General features: G+C 39.7%; 2 long non-coding RNA genes across 3 annotated transcripts in view; one reads left to right on the forward strand and one right to left on the reverse strand.

Annotated features, from left to right (window-relative positions):
- LOC309506814 overlaps positions 1-957 on the forward strand; it is a 360589-nt gene extending 359632 nt beyond the window's left edge. Inside the window, exon 3 of the long non-coding RNA XR_014208934.1 lies at positions 870-957. This is a non-coding gene — a long non-coding RNA (uncharacterized lncRNA). The remainder of the gene's footprint in view (positions 1-869) is intronic.
- Positions 958-4194: 3237 nt separating this feature from the next.
- On the reverse strand, positions 4195-7696 carry LOC309506043. Of its 2 annotated transcripts, none has more exons than XR_014208619.1 (6): positions 7557-7696; positions 7380-7453; positions 7217-7242; positions 6851-6931; positions 6504-6613; positions 4195-5003 (listed from the first exon to the last, which is right to left on the reverse strand). It is a non-coding gene; the product is annotated as an uncharacterized lncRNA (long non-coding RNA). The 2 variants fall into 2 exon arrangements; XR_014208620.1 differs by having other exon boundaries at positions 4196-5003; positions 7217-7283.
- Between the last annotated feature and the right edge of the window lie 5606 nt (positions 7697-13302).

The raw sequence follows: 13302 nt of genomic DNA on the forward strand, positions 1-13302 counted from the left end.
ACCCCAAAGTTCCTAGTTCCTGGGGAAAGTTCCTGCGGTGGAAACGTGGTTAATATGTAAGTACTGTGACAAGTCCCAGTTAGTCTAGCAAGGTAAATAAAAAATAAATAGATATACAGAAAAGAATAGTAAGTGTTAGTATTAATGGGTCAAATGTTGACGAAAAATATCTTTAGCCGTTTCTTTAAGGCCAATTTATACTTCTGCGTCGAGTGTACGCCGTAGTGTACGTCGTAGGCTACGCACGTAGGCGACGCCGTCGTGAGCATTTATACTTCTGCGAATGTCTGTGTTGCTCTGCAGTTACACCGCCGAAACGCTAGTTGGCGCGGGTGGGTTTTAATGTTCCACTGTGTTTACATTCCTCGCGGCTGTTTTGAGTTTAGGTTTCTACGAGCAATGGCGACTGAAGGAGTCATACAGATGGCTGTATTTCCGCACTTCTTCAAGCAATCTCTCGGTCACTTGGTCTATTTCCATGGCTCTTCACTGATCTTCGGAATTTAAAAATGGCGGGCGGGCGGTGCAGAGTGCAGAAGATCATTCCGGAAATGCGTAGGAGGAAACGCGATGCTATCCAGCTGACCAATCACAGATCTTGCGGTCCGCGTCGCCGCGACGCGTAGTTACATTTTTGAGGAGGTGCGCGTCAGGGTACGGCGAAGGGTACGACGTATGGTACACGTCAATGCGTATGCTACGCCATACCTTCTACGCGCACCCGACGCAGAAGTATAAATTGGCCTTTACTGTGTCTGTCTTTACAGAAAAAAAAAAAGAAAAAAAAAAAGGTTTGTCCCCATAAAATAATCCCCTAAACAGCTGCTTATATCAATCAAAAAATTATATATTTAACTTTAAAGGGATAGTTCACTTTGAAATAAATTTTTGGTATGTTTTAGCTTACCTCAAGGGCATCCAAGATGTAGGTGTCTTTTTTTCCGCAGTAGTTTCAATTTTGATATTTTTAGGTCAAACCGTTCTTGTCTGTCAGTCATATAATGCAGGTCGATGGTCACCACCTCAAAGAGCATGCACAGAGTCCAAATTAAAACAATTCCCCGTCGTCCAAATTAAACAATTCCCCATCGTAAGTACACATTGATGGCCTAAGACACGAAACGAGCGGTTTGTGTGAGAAAACGAACAGTATTTATATCGTTTTTAACTCTTATACACAGCAATGTCCAAGTGATCTGATCTGACGTGTACGCAGACTGGTGCATAGATATATACACTAGATGTCGCCTTAAAGACATTCGTTCCAATGAACTGCCGTAGACAAGGCGACATCTAGTGTGTATATCTATACCCGCCCGCGCCCTCAGATCATTTGGACGCGGCTGTGTTCAAGAGGTAACAACGATATAAATACTGTTCGTTTTCTCACACAAACCGCTCGTTTCATGTCTTAGGCCATCAATGTGTACTTACGATGGGGAATTGTTTAATTTGGACGACGGGGAATTGTTTTAATTTGGACTCTGTGCATGCTCTTTGAGGTGGTGACCATCGACCTGCATTATATGACTGACAGACAAGAACGGTTTGACCTAAAAATATCGAAATTGAAACTACTGCGGAAAAAAAGACACCTACATCTTGGATGCCCTTGAGGTAAGCTAAAACATACCAACAATTAATTTCAAAGTGAACTATCCCTTTAACAGTTTTTAACACTGTATATTAATTACAATGAAACAATCAGCAGATACAGTCAAAAGTAGTTTCTAAATATTGCATCCCATGTTGCATATATATTTGTTTGTTTTTATTTATTTGTTGTGGGTCAGATGAGGAGCTATAAGCCCCTAAAGGGACAGAGTTGGGAGGAACGTTCAACTTTTAATGTTTTTGTGTTCTCTTACAAATGTTTTTTTTTCTTTCTTTTTTCTAAAAAAAGTTCCCCCTCAAATCCCATCTTTTTTCCATCACCACGTCCCTTTAAGGGCTCCGAAGGGGTCTGACTGTTTAAAGGAATTTGAAAGTGAAATGGAATGTTTGCATCGTTTTATTGTGCGGTTTTCTTTCTCTTCAAATAAAAATATCCTACTTAAGGTGACGCCACATTGATAATGCTGTATCGAAAACATATACATAGAGGATTCAGAAGATTCTTGCAGGATCCTCACTGGTTGTTGTTTTAAACCACAATGATGCGTGTTAGGACTCTCTATACTTTCAACCCTTTCACACCAACTGATGAGGGCAGAAATACCTGTGAAACGAGTTAGTTTCTGAATCTGTTATATGACATGCACTTTTCTTTAAAGGTTGGCTTATCTTTAGTTTCTGTTTCAAGTGTGCTCAAACTACAGCCATTCCCTAGAAACATGTGGTTGTAATAAATGCCCCTGACAGACCTCCTGCAGATAAAACTCCCTCAGCCCATAATTAATTCCAGACAGAGGAATAGTGATAGAGAAAGAAAGGAATTTATTAAAAGAGAATTATTGATTCCTGAGTTTCACAAGTATAGAAATACTAGATTTTCTATGTTCTAAAGAATATGTAAGTGGGGCTGTCCTGTTTAAAGCTCTCTGCCAAAATGCTAGGGTTTAGTGGGTAATTTCCAGGGTGGCACTATGCAGTTGGTACGGTGTCTTTTGTGTAATTTAGTGTGTTGAGGTTGCTATACAGGTCAAGTGAAAACTCCCTCCTCTGGTTTCTGTAATATTATTTTCCCAAGATACTGTATCTGTGCCCCCCTTTTCCGTTTACTTTATTGCTCTGAGATCTTTCATTTCAGTCACAGCTTGTTCAATGCAGAGATTTGTCATAGAGTTAACAATAATGTATTCAGTTATCATTTAATTACCCTAATTCATTTTGAAACACTGACTTTTTTCTTAAAAGGAAGACATAGGGGAAATTTAAAAAAATTTTACACTGCTTTTGCACACAATATAAAAGCATAGGGATGATTTTTGAGTATATAACTGCTTTTTATCTTTGTATAACTGCAATTATAGGCTATGAACTACTTTTGGGTGGGGGGTTTTCCCCAGCCCCTGGCTATACAGGAATCTAAGCAATTTGAAAAAACAAATGCTTTTTGTGTTCCACAGAAGAAAGTCATTTACATGTAGGTTTGAAATGGTGACGCAAATTATTTGTTTATTTTTGTTAGTGAACTCTTTTAACCTCCTCAGACCCGAGCTTTGGTTTGACGTGCATTTTAGATTTCTTCTAGCTTTTTGGGGTTAGGAGGGACCAATACATATAATAACCAGATATTATCTTTGAACATGAAGCACTTTTTGAAAAAAATGATGTCCACATATGTGGACACTGGGTCTGAATTCACAGAAAACAATCAAGACACCATTGTGTAACAAAATGCAAATCTCTTTTATTTACAGCCTGTGCCTGAACATTTTTCGTTGTTACTCTTGTATAACTTCTGAACATAACATACATCTTCCGCTTATCCGGGGCCGGGTCGCGGGGGCAGAAGAAGAAAGAAGAAATGCCCAGACTTCCCTCACTCTAGACACTTCCTCCAGCTCTTCCGGGGGGACACCGAGGCGTTCCCAGGCCAGCTGGAAGACATAGTCCCTTCCGGTGGGACGCGCCCGGAACACCTTCCCGGGAAGGCGTCCAGGAGGCATCCGGAACAGATGCCCGAGCCACCTCAGCTGAGCTCCTATCGAGTGACCGAGCTTCTCACCATATCTCTAAGGGATCGCCCAGCCACCCTGGGGAGAAAGCTCATTTCGGTCACCTGTATCGGGGATCTTGTCCTTTCGGTCATGACCCACAGCACAGGACCCACAGCTCAGCCTAGGTGAGTTGGATCCGAAAATTTAGCCGGGGCCCCACCCTGGAGTATGAGAGCGCCTGGTGGCCGGGCCTCCCCCCATGGGGTCCGGCCGGGCTCAGCCCGAGGAAGCAACCTGGGGCCGCCCTCCCATGGGCTTACCACCCGTAGGAGGGACTGTAAGGGACCGGTGCTTAGAGGATCGGGCAGCAGTCGAAGGCAGGGGCCTTGACGACCCGATCCCTGGACACGGAAACTAGCTCTAGGGACGTGAAATGTCACCTCGCTGGCGGGGAAGGAGCCTGAGATTGTGCGTGAGGTTGAGAGGTACCGACTAGACATGGTCGGGATCACCTCCAAGCACAGCTTGGGCTCTGGAACCACACTCCTAGAGAGAGGATGGACTCTTTACCACTCTGGAGTTGCACAGCAAAAAAGCCAGTGTACATTTAACTCAATTTGAGTCAAATTTAACACTCCTGAAATGTATATATGACTCCCTCCATTTTGGAGTTAAAATAACACTTTTGAAAGTGTGAAATATATACATTACTCATGGAGTACATTTGAACTCTTACAGTGTTTAAAATGTACTCCATGAGTAATGTATATATTTCACACTTTCAAAAGTGTTATTTTAACTCCAAAATGGAGGGAGTCATATATACATTTCAGGAGTGTTAAATTTGACTCAAATTGAGTTTGTATTTATGAGATGTGCTTTTTGACAAAAGGAATCTTTTCAGAAATAAAAGCAAAGCATTTAACCTATTGATAACATTGAATGCACATCAAAACAATCCAGAAAGTTAGAATTCGGTTCATTGTAAAGTTAAAAATAAAGGCAAAATGCAAACAGTTGTTTTAACAAACTAGTTTTTATTAACGAACAAGTCCATTTACATCATATGTTAACATTTAAAATAAATGAAGGCAAAATATAGGCATTTCTGTCATCAGAATTATGTGAAAGCTGCTCATCAAATGGTCTGTATCTCTGTAATACTTCAAGTCCTGTACATGTCAGTGAATGTAAGTCCTGTGTCAGTGAAGCTGAGTCAATACCTTCAACTTTGCAACAGTACAGCAACAACATTCAGCAGATGAAAAACAGTTGCAGGATATGAGTGGATCAGTTGTGTCCAGTTGCTAACAGTAAAGTTCAGTGCATAGCCTAGTTGTTTCACAGAGCAGGAAAGGCTGTGCAGATCCAACTTTCTCAAAATCCTGGAGTGCTGGTTCCCTAGAGTAGACGACACAAAACCAGACCATTTACAATTAATACTATTTGTGTTTTATAAATACAGCAAGGTGACTCAAACAATAAACTATTTTGGTTAGATTAAGACTTGAATTTACTGATTTCCAAGTATATTAAAGACTTAATTCATCCAAAAATGTAAATTCTGTCATTATTCACCCTTATGTTGTTCCAAACCGGTAAGAGTTTTGCTCATCTTCGGAACACTTAAAGGGATAGTTCGGCCAAAAATTATATTTAACCCATGATTTACTCGCCCTCAAGCCGTTCGAGATGCATATGTCGATCTTTTTTCAGACGAACACATTTTCAGTTATTTTAGAAAATGTCTTCGATCTTTCAGTGGTTATAATGTGAAGTTATGGGGTCCGGCTGCTTCAAGTCCAAAAATGTGCATGCATCCTTCACAAAAGTAATCCATCCGACTCCAGGGGGATAAACGAAGGCCGGTTTTGTCGTAAAAATATACATATTTAAAACTTTATAAACGAAAATAACTGGCTTCCGGCAACGGTCGACGCGCGTTCACGGAGATGGATGCTGGCGTAGGACGTAGCGTAGGAAGCGTTGTGACGTAGAACGAACGTGACAGCGCAGCCAGTAAATATGTATATTTTTATGACAAAACCGCACGGATTACCCTCAGAAGGCCTTCGTTTATCCCCCTGGAGCCGGATGGATTACTTTTGTGAAGGATGCATGCACATTTTTGGACTTGAAGGAGGTGGAACCCCTTGGCTTCACATTATAACCACTGAAAGATCTAAGACATTTTCTAAAATAACTGTGAAATAATTCGAAATAATTTTCGAAAATGTGTTCGTCTGATAAAAGATTGACATATGCATCTTGAATGGCTTGAGTAAATCATGGGTTAAATATCATTTTTGACCTAACTATCCCTTTAGGGATATTTTTTATAAAATCTAAGAGATTTCTGTCCCTTCATCGACAGCCTATTCAACTATCACTTCCAAAGCCACAGAAAGGTATAAAGGAAATCATAAGTAATCCATGTGACTCAGGTGGTTTAACTTCAAAAAAATTTATGAAGCAAGAGTGCTTTGTTTGCACGAAAAAACAACAACAAAAAAACTCAACTTTATTTACAAATTATTAATCTTCGATGCACGCTCACTTAACAACGCATGTTGGAAATTAATATTTTATAAATTAAGTGGTAAATGTTTTGTTGCTGCAAACACAGCACTTGCGTAGTTTAATAAAATGTATGTTAAACCACTGGAGTCGCATGGAGTACTTTAATGATGTACCTTTACACCTTTCTGGGGCTTGAACGTGGTATTTGCGTGGACTGTCAATGGAGGGACGGGAAACTCTCAGATTTCATTAAAAATATCCTCATTTGTGTTGTGAAGATGAAATAAAGTCTTGCATGTTTGGAACGAGATGAGGGTAAGTAATGACATAATTTCCATTTGTAGGTGAACTAACCCTTTAGGAATAATTTTAGACACGCACCTTAAGAAATCTCTCTAAATAGTCAGCTGACTGAAGAATCTTTGTTCCCTTCTTGTGGCTTTGTGATGTTGGAGGCAGGTGATGGGCAGAGATTTCCCAATCAGTTGAGTCTAAAATTAAAAACCAAGAAAACATCTACCAGTCAAATCATGAAAACAATTGGTTTGAAAACTAATTTTATTTAAGGAAAAGTAACTTTTGTAAAGTAATTTGACTGGACAAATTCAAAATGACTGTTATGAAACACAAAAAATCTAGTTATACCAAATAGCAACAAAGCTATAATTCTTTTTTAATGTTTATGCACATGATTATCTCATATGTTATCTGTAAAATCTGTCCCTCACCAGGTTCTAGTCTGTAACGTTACAGCCTTTAAAGACCAAGCCTGGTTAGCCTTAGCCACTTGGTGCAGCATGGAAATGCTCCTAGCAAACACAAATAACAAAATCAATACATTTAAACATAAAAGCATATTCAAATATCAACCAAAATGTAATCTTTAATCTGATAAATACATTTTCATAAACATATTCTTAAAGAATTACTTACAAATTCTAAGAAAGTTTGTTTTTCAGATAAAATGAAAGTAAAAGATAGTTTGAGGATAAATAAATACATTATGATATTTGCACATCACAAATATTGTCATAAAACAAAATAACATTATAAAATACGTATTGTAAATGAGTTAAAACACTTTGTGTTCTCACCGTTAAAAGCAAACTCCGCGTCTGCACTGCGTCACGAGTAAAAGAAGATGCAGGGCATAACGTTAGTCTGTGAGAAAGGTTTAGGCGCACATCACATAAATATCGTTATAAAACATTATAATGCCATGAAAAACATGTTGTAAATTAGGTTAAAAACACTTACTTTGGGTGTTTTCCCTGTTGACGTTAAAAGCAAACCTTCTCGTCGTCAGCTCCGTATTGAGTCAAAGATGTCGCCTTTGAGAAAGGTTTCGGCTCGTTTAAGCACGCAGAGCATTTAAATTTCTCTATAAATCAATATGTTATAAAATACATATTGTAAATTAGATAAAACACTTACTTTCGTCGTTTCTCTGTTTAAAAGCAACCTCATCCTGGTCTGCTCCGCATCGCGCGTCAACGAAAATGCCTTTCTGAGAACGATTTAGCCGTTCACAGCACATACATATTGTAATAAAACAATATAATGTAATAAAATTGTATAAAGTGCATATATAAATGCGATAAAACACTTCATATCTGCGTTTTCCCTCCTCGTATGCCTTGCATCGCGAGTCAAAGAAAATGGCGTCTGTGAAAAAAGTTTCAGGTCGTTTCGTCGCGCCCAGCGCGTAAATGTCCCGGATGTAACTATAACACTCTGTCAGTGTAAATTTAGTAACTCTACATATTTACACCAGCCAGAGGGTGCGGTTTACACTAGCAGTGTTAATCCCGTGAAATTCAACACCAGAAATTTAACTCTTTACTCTAAGAGTCCTTAACACCAGGATTTCAACACTGGAGATTTTGCTGTGTGCCCATGGTGAGAGACGGTGGGCTGGTGTGTTTGCTTATAGCCCCCCAGCTCAGCCGCCATGTGTTGGAATTCACCCCAGTGAACAAGAGGGTCGCTTCCCTGCGCCTTCGGGTCGGGGATTGGTCTCTCACTGTTGTGTGCGCCTATGGGCCAAACGGCAGTGTAGAGTACACGGCCTTCTTGGGGTCTCTGGGAGGGGTGCTGGAAAGTGCTCCGACTGGGGACTCCGTTGTTCTACTGGGGGACTTCAACGCCCACGTGGGCAGCGACAGTGACACCTGGAGGGGCGTGATTGGGAGGAACAGCCCCCCTGATCTGAACCCGAGCGGTGTTCTGTTATTGGACTTCTGTGCCAGTTACAGCTTGTCCATAACGAACACCATGTTCAAGCATAAGGGTGCCCATCAGTGCACATGGCACCAGGACGCCCTAGGCCGGAGGTCGATGATCGACTTTGTGGTCGTTTCATCTGGCCGTATGTCTTGGACACTCGAGTGAAGAGAGGGGCGGAGCTGTCAACCGATCACCACTTCTGAACATTGATATGGAAAAACAAAATGCATAAAAAACAGATCCAAAAAACATGAAAATTTGCTTTCTTTTTTGTAACACTCCAAAACTTCAACTTCTCCAAACTAGTAATGTTCTTTTTATTTGTGTGTGTGTGTGTGTGTGTGTGTGTACGGTGCGATCGCGAGTGAGCAAGAGAGCAAGAGAGTGTGTGTGAGAGAGTGAGCGTGTGTGTATGCGCGCGCGCGATCGCGAGCGAGCAAGAGTATGTGTGTGTGTGTGTGTGTGTGTGCGAGATCGCGAGTGAGCAAGAGAGCGTGTGTGTGTGTGTTTGTGCACGCGATCGCGAGTGAGCAAGTGTGTGTGTGTGTGTGTGTGCGCGAGTGAGTGAGCAAAAGTGTGTTTGTGTGTGTGTTTGTGCACGCGATCGCGAGTGAGCAAGAGTGTGTGTGTGTGTGTGTGTGTGTGTGTGTGTGTGTGTGTGTGTGTGTGTGTGTTTGTGCACGCGATCGCGAGTGAGCAAGAGTGTGTGTGTGTGTGTGTGTGTGCGCCATCGTGATCGTGAGCCAGTTGCGTCATGAAGCTCAGTGCAACTACAAATTCTCATTTTTTTGCTCACATTATACAGTTTCATCGAAGTTAAGTCCCAGTGTCCACATGTGGACATCAAATTTAGCAGCATAGTAAATCTTCCCTGTTACAAAAGTTTGTCAAATGTGCATGCCATTTTAATCATACAACACTATTATGCATAACACAAGAATCAACAATGAAATGTTATTATTTTTTTTACATTGTGGACGTTTTGGTCTGATGTGGCTGCGTGACATTTCGCCTGTGTTCTCCGCCATCTTGACATTATTTATGTTACATTTTTTTTCTTCTGACACCACCAGATGGCAGTGTAAGTGTCCACGTTTGTGAAAAACATGTTCCAGTTACACAGAATTAAGTATTATGCTGCACACATCCAAAAATGTGATGTCCACGTATGTGGACACCGGGTCTGAGGAGGTTAAGAACACTTTCATTCTATTTGTGCTACATTAATGCTGGTGTGTGCTTTCTAACTTCACCCCACTGCTGTTGTTTATGTTCCAGAATGTCTGGCATTCGTTTTTCCATTTCTCTCTCTCTCTCTCTCTCCTTCTCTCGGTAGTCATGGATTTACAATTCCCTACATGAGTTTGTTTAAACTTTCTCAGGACTTTAAAATAATCCCCATACCAGTCATCAGTCCACCCATGAGGTTGCTTCACTGTCCATCCCACAGCCGTTTTATTCCCCTGTCTGTCCACCCACTGAATTTCTCCCACTTTTTGTTTTTACCTCAGTTGGGGTAAAAAGTCTTAAATATAATATTGATATTATATTAATATTATAAAACAACAATATTAATATAATTTAAATATTTAATAATAGTCTATACTAGTCTATACTACCTTGTGCAAGCTAACTGTCTGCCCTTCACCGATCAATGTCTTTTTTATCCATCCTTATTCCTGCAAAGAAAAAAGTTATACTTAGAGAGTGTCTGAATGTGACTAGAATATTTCTAAAGCAAATACTTTCTTCTAGATATATTTGCTTAAATTACAACTCAAACTTTTTAAGATTCTGCATAACAGAATCCTCTCCACAGAGAGTGAAAGTTGAGATTTGAGATTATCACACAGATTCATTCCCTGAACATGAGGAGTGAAAGTTCACACACACTTGTACCTTTACTCCTCCTGGAGCTGTTTCACAGGGCTGCTGATTCACCCTGGTGCCTGTTTCTTCACGGTGGGGTGTCCTTTGTGAGTCAGACGACCAGATGGGTTGGGAAAACATTCTTGTAATCAACTTCCTATGTCGGCACGAATGGCCATTTCAAAGATATGTTCGTGAGTTTCACACATAACTGACCAAGACATTTGACACTGAATCATGATATTATTCAAGTCCAGGAATGATGCGTTGTCTGGGTCACAAAGAGACTATGATTATTATCAGAAAAAGAGACTCACTTATAAGAGTCAGCCACTATGAATCAGTCTGTGAAAGAGCCAGGGGTCTATATGCATCATGTGATGTCTTTCGTATTACAGACTAACCCCCATAAACGTCTGTCCACCCAGTCTCATAAATGGCTGCAGGAGTTGCTCTACTCATTGGATAAGCAAACATTCAGAGATGATAGTATGTGCGTCAGATTTGCTATGTTGTTCAGTAATTTCCGTCTAGCATGTGAACTTTCCTACTCATTACCCTGATCACACACTTGATCCTGTTTGCACTAGCTTAGACTTTCCTTTTCCTGGATCTGTTCTCAAATCTCCTTTTACTTTCCGCAATGTCAGAGCTGTTGTCTTTTTAATGTATCCTGTCTGTCTGTCCACATACTCATATTTTTCCTGTCCTTTTGCAGTCCTTTCTATTTATAACTCCAGTGTTTCTGAAGCCTCAGATTATAGGCAGGTACCCTTCATCTCATGCTCCTGAGCTCTGATCATTAAACAAAATTGGAAGCCCTTACGCAAAGAAAATATATTTCATTATATATGAATGATCAATATATTAAATGATTTAATGGTATATTGCAAATATACAGAATAATATGTTTGTCATGATTCTGCCATCTAGTCTTTGATTTTCCCTGGTCTTGAGGCAGGATCATGACAGACCCATGTTTTATGTGCACACACGGGCTTCTGCTGGGCCATGTGCTTGTGTTGTCTCGTCATCTAGCCCCGCCCTCCTTGTTATCCTTGTTTAGTCATTATTGTTTCCCCATTATCACCTGTTGCCCTCATCATTTGTTCCCTTTTTAATCCCCTCGTGTTTGCTGTCCTGTGTCGGTTCATTGTGGTTCCTACATGAGTGTTGTTCATTATCATTGCGAATCATACATGTGAGTACCTTGTGGAAAGTCTTGTCATTGTGAGAGTATTTATTAGAAGTATTGTTTGTTTATTGTCTAGTCGTAGTTTAGTCTTGTCAGCCCCAGATTCCTCGTCCTGTCCATGTTTTGCCCCCTCGTGGGTTTTGTTTTCCTGTTTTTGTACCAATAAACCTTGTGTTCATTGTACACTGTCTGCATTTGGGTTCATCTCCTCACACCATCATAACAATGTTGAATAATACATAATGAATTGCCCGGACTGTACATATATTGAAAAATATGTGACAATATATTTGCTAATATATCATAATAAATGTAATTTTATATTCAGTATATGTTTGTACATACAATCACATTAATATGGGAACAATACTTTTTAAAATGTATCAATAGCCATACATGGTGAATGCATATATTAAAATATATTGAGAAATATACGCACTAGTTTCCCATATATGGAAATGTATTACGTAATATATAGCATTATATTTTGCAGCATATTCCCACATATTTTGTTACGTAAGGGAGGCATCTGGAGCCACAAACATCACCGGGCTTTTTGCAATCATCATCTGAAAAACAAGACTACTCTCAGTGCCTCTCATAATTCTTGTTACTTCAGTAATTAGAAGTCTAGCACTGCTAGATGTAGACACCAAACATTATTTCCCACAGTCAGTAAAGTTGCTCACTATTCAGCACATCATATTTCTGGCCACCCACCCACTCACTTACTTTTTTTTTGTGTGTGTGTGACTCGTCTCCATCATATCCTCTAGTCTAAACTATGTTCTATGTCAAACTTTATTCTCACCAGCCCATCTTCTGTTAGTGATCTAGTAATGACAAAATCTCTAAAAGTTTGTAAAATGCATGTGATCTTTTTGATCGTCTGTCTGTTGAAAAAAAACAACTAAATATTTAGTTTAGTTAGTAAAAATGATAGGTGCCTTATGTTTCGCTACAACCTTAATTACATTTGAATGCTCAGGCATTTGCCCGAGATACTCCGCTACACAAAATATATACAATACAGGTAGATCTAAATTCAGGTAGATAAGTTTGATATCATTTTTGTTTTATGTGATGAAAGTCCTTTTCCAACTTGATGAAAATACACACAAAAAAAAACATTAACATAAACCAACATCTTTCCCTTTACTGAAAAACACTTTTGTACACGGTAACACTTTACAAAAAGGTTCATTAGTTAACATTAGTTAACTACATGAATTAATAATGAACTGCACTTATACAGCATTTATTAATCTTTGTTAATATTAATTTAATAACACTTATACAGCATTTATTAATCTTTGTTAATATTAATTTCAACATTTACTAATACTTTATTAAAATCGTGTTAACATTAATTAATGCACTGTGCATGAACAAACAATTTACATTAACAAATATTGACAAATACAGTAACAAATGTATTGCTCATGGTTAGTTCATGTTAGTTAAAGGAGCCGTATGTAAGATTGTGGCCAAAACTGGTACTGCAATCACTTTGACTCGAGGCTGCAGGATCCAGCAGGAACGTAGGCTGCTACGTAGCTCTGGGGCCTGTACCATGAAGCCGGTTTAGGTGGCTAGCCAGCTATGTTTCAGTTTAGTTTCCACCAACCCTGGGTTTCAGGTACTATGAAAGTAGCTCGGCTTTAATCGGTGTTCGTTGCCATGGTATCTTACGCTGCACGGCTAACCTGCTCCGGGGCAGGTTATGTTCTGGATTCAAGATCTCAGACTGAAGTTTGACCAATCAGCTGAGAGCAAAGAAACATATAGGTGACGTAACTTATTCCCAGTGTCTGTTGCAATGACTTCACCTTTTCTTCCAAATCCTGTGACATCTCAGCGCAAATTGTTTGACGAGCACTTCGTAGAGAA

Source organism: Leuciscus leuciscus (genome assembly GCF_965113295.1).
Source record: "Leuciscus leuciscus genome assembly, chromosome: 9".
NCBI lineage: Eukaryota > Metazoa > Chordata > Actinopteri > Cypriniformes > Leuciscidae > Leuciscus > Leuciscus leuciscus.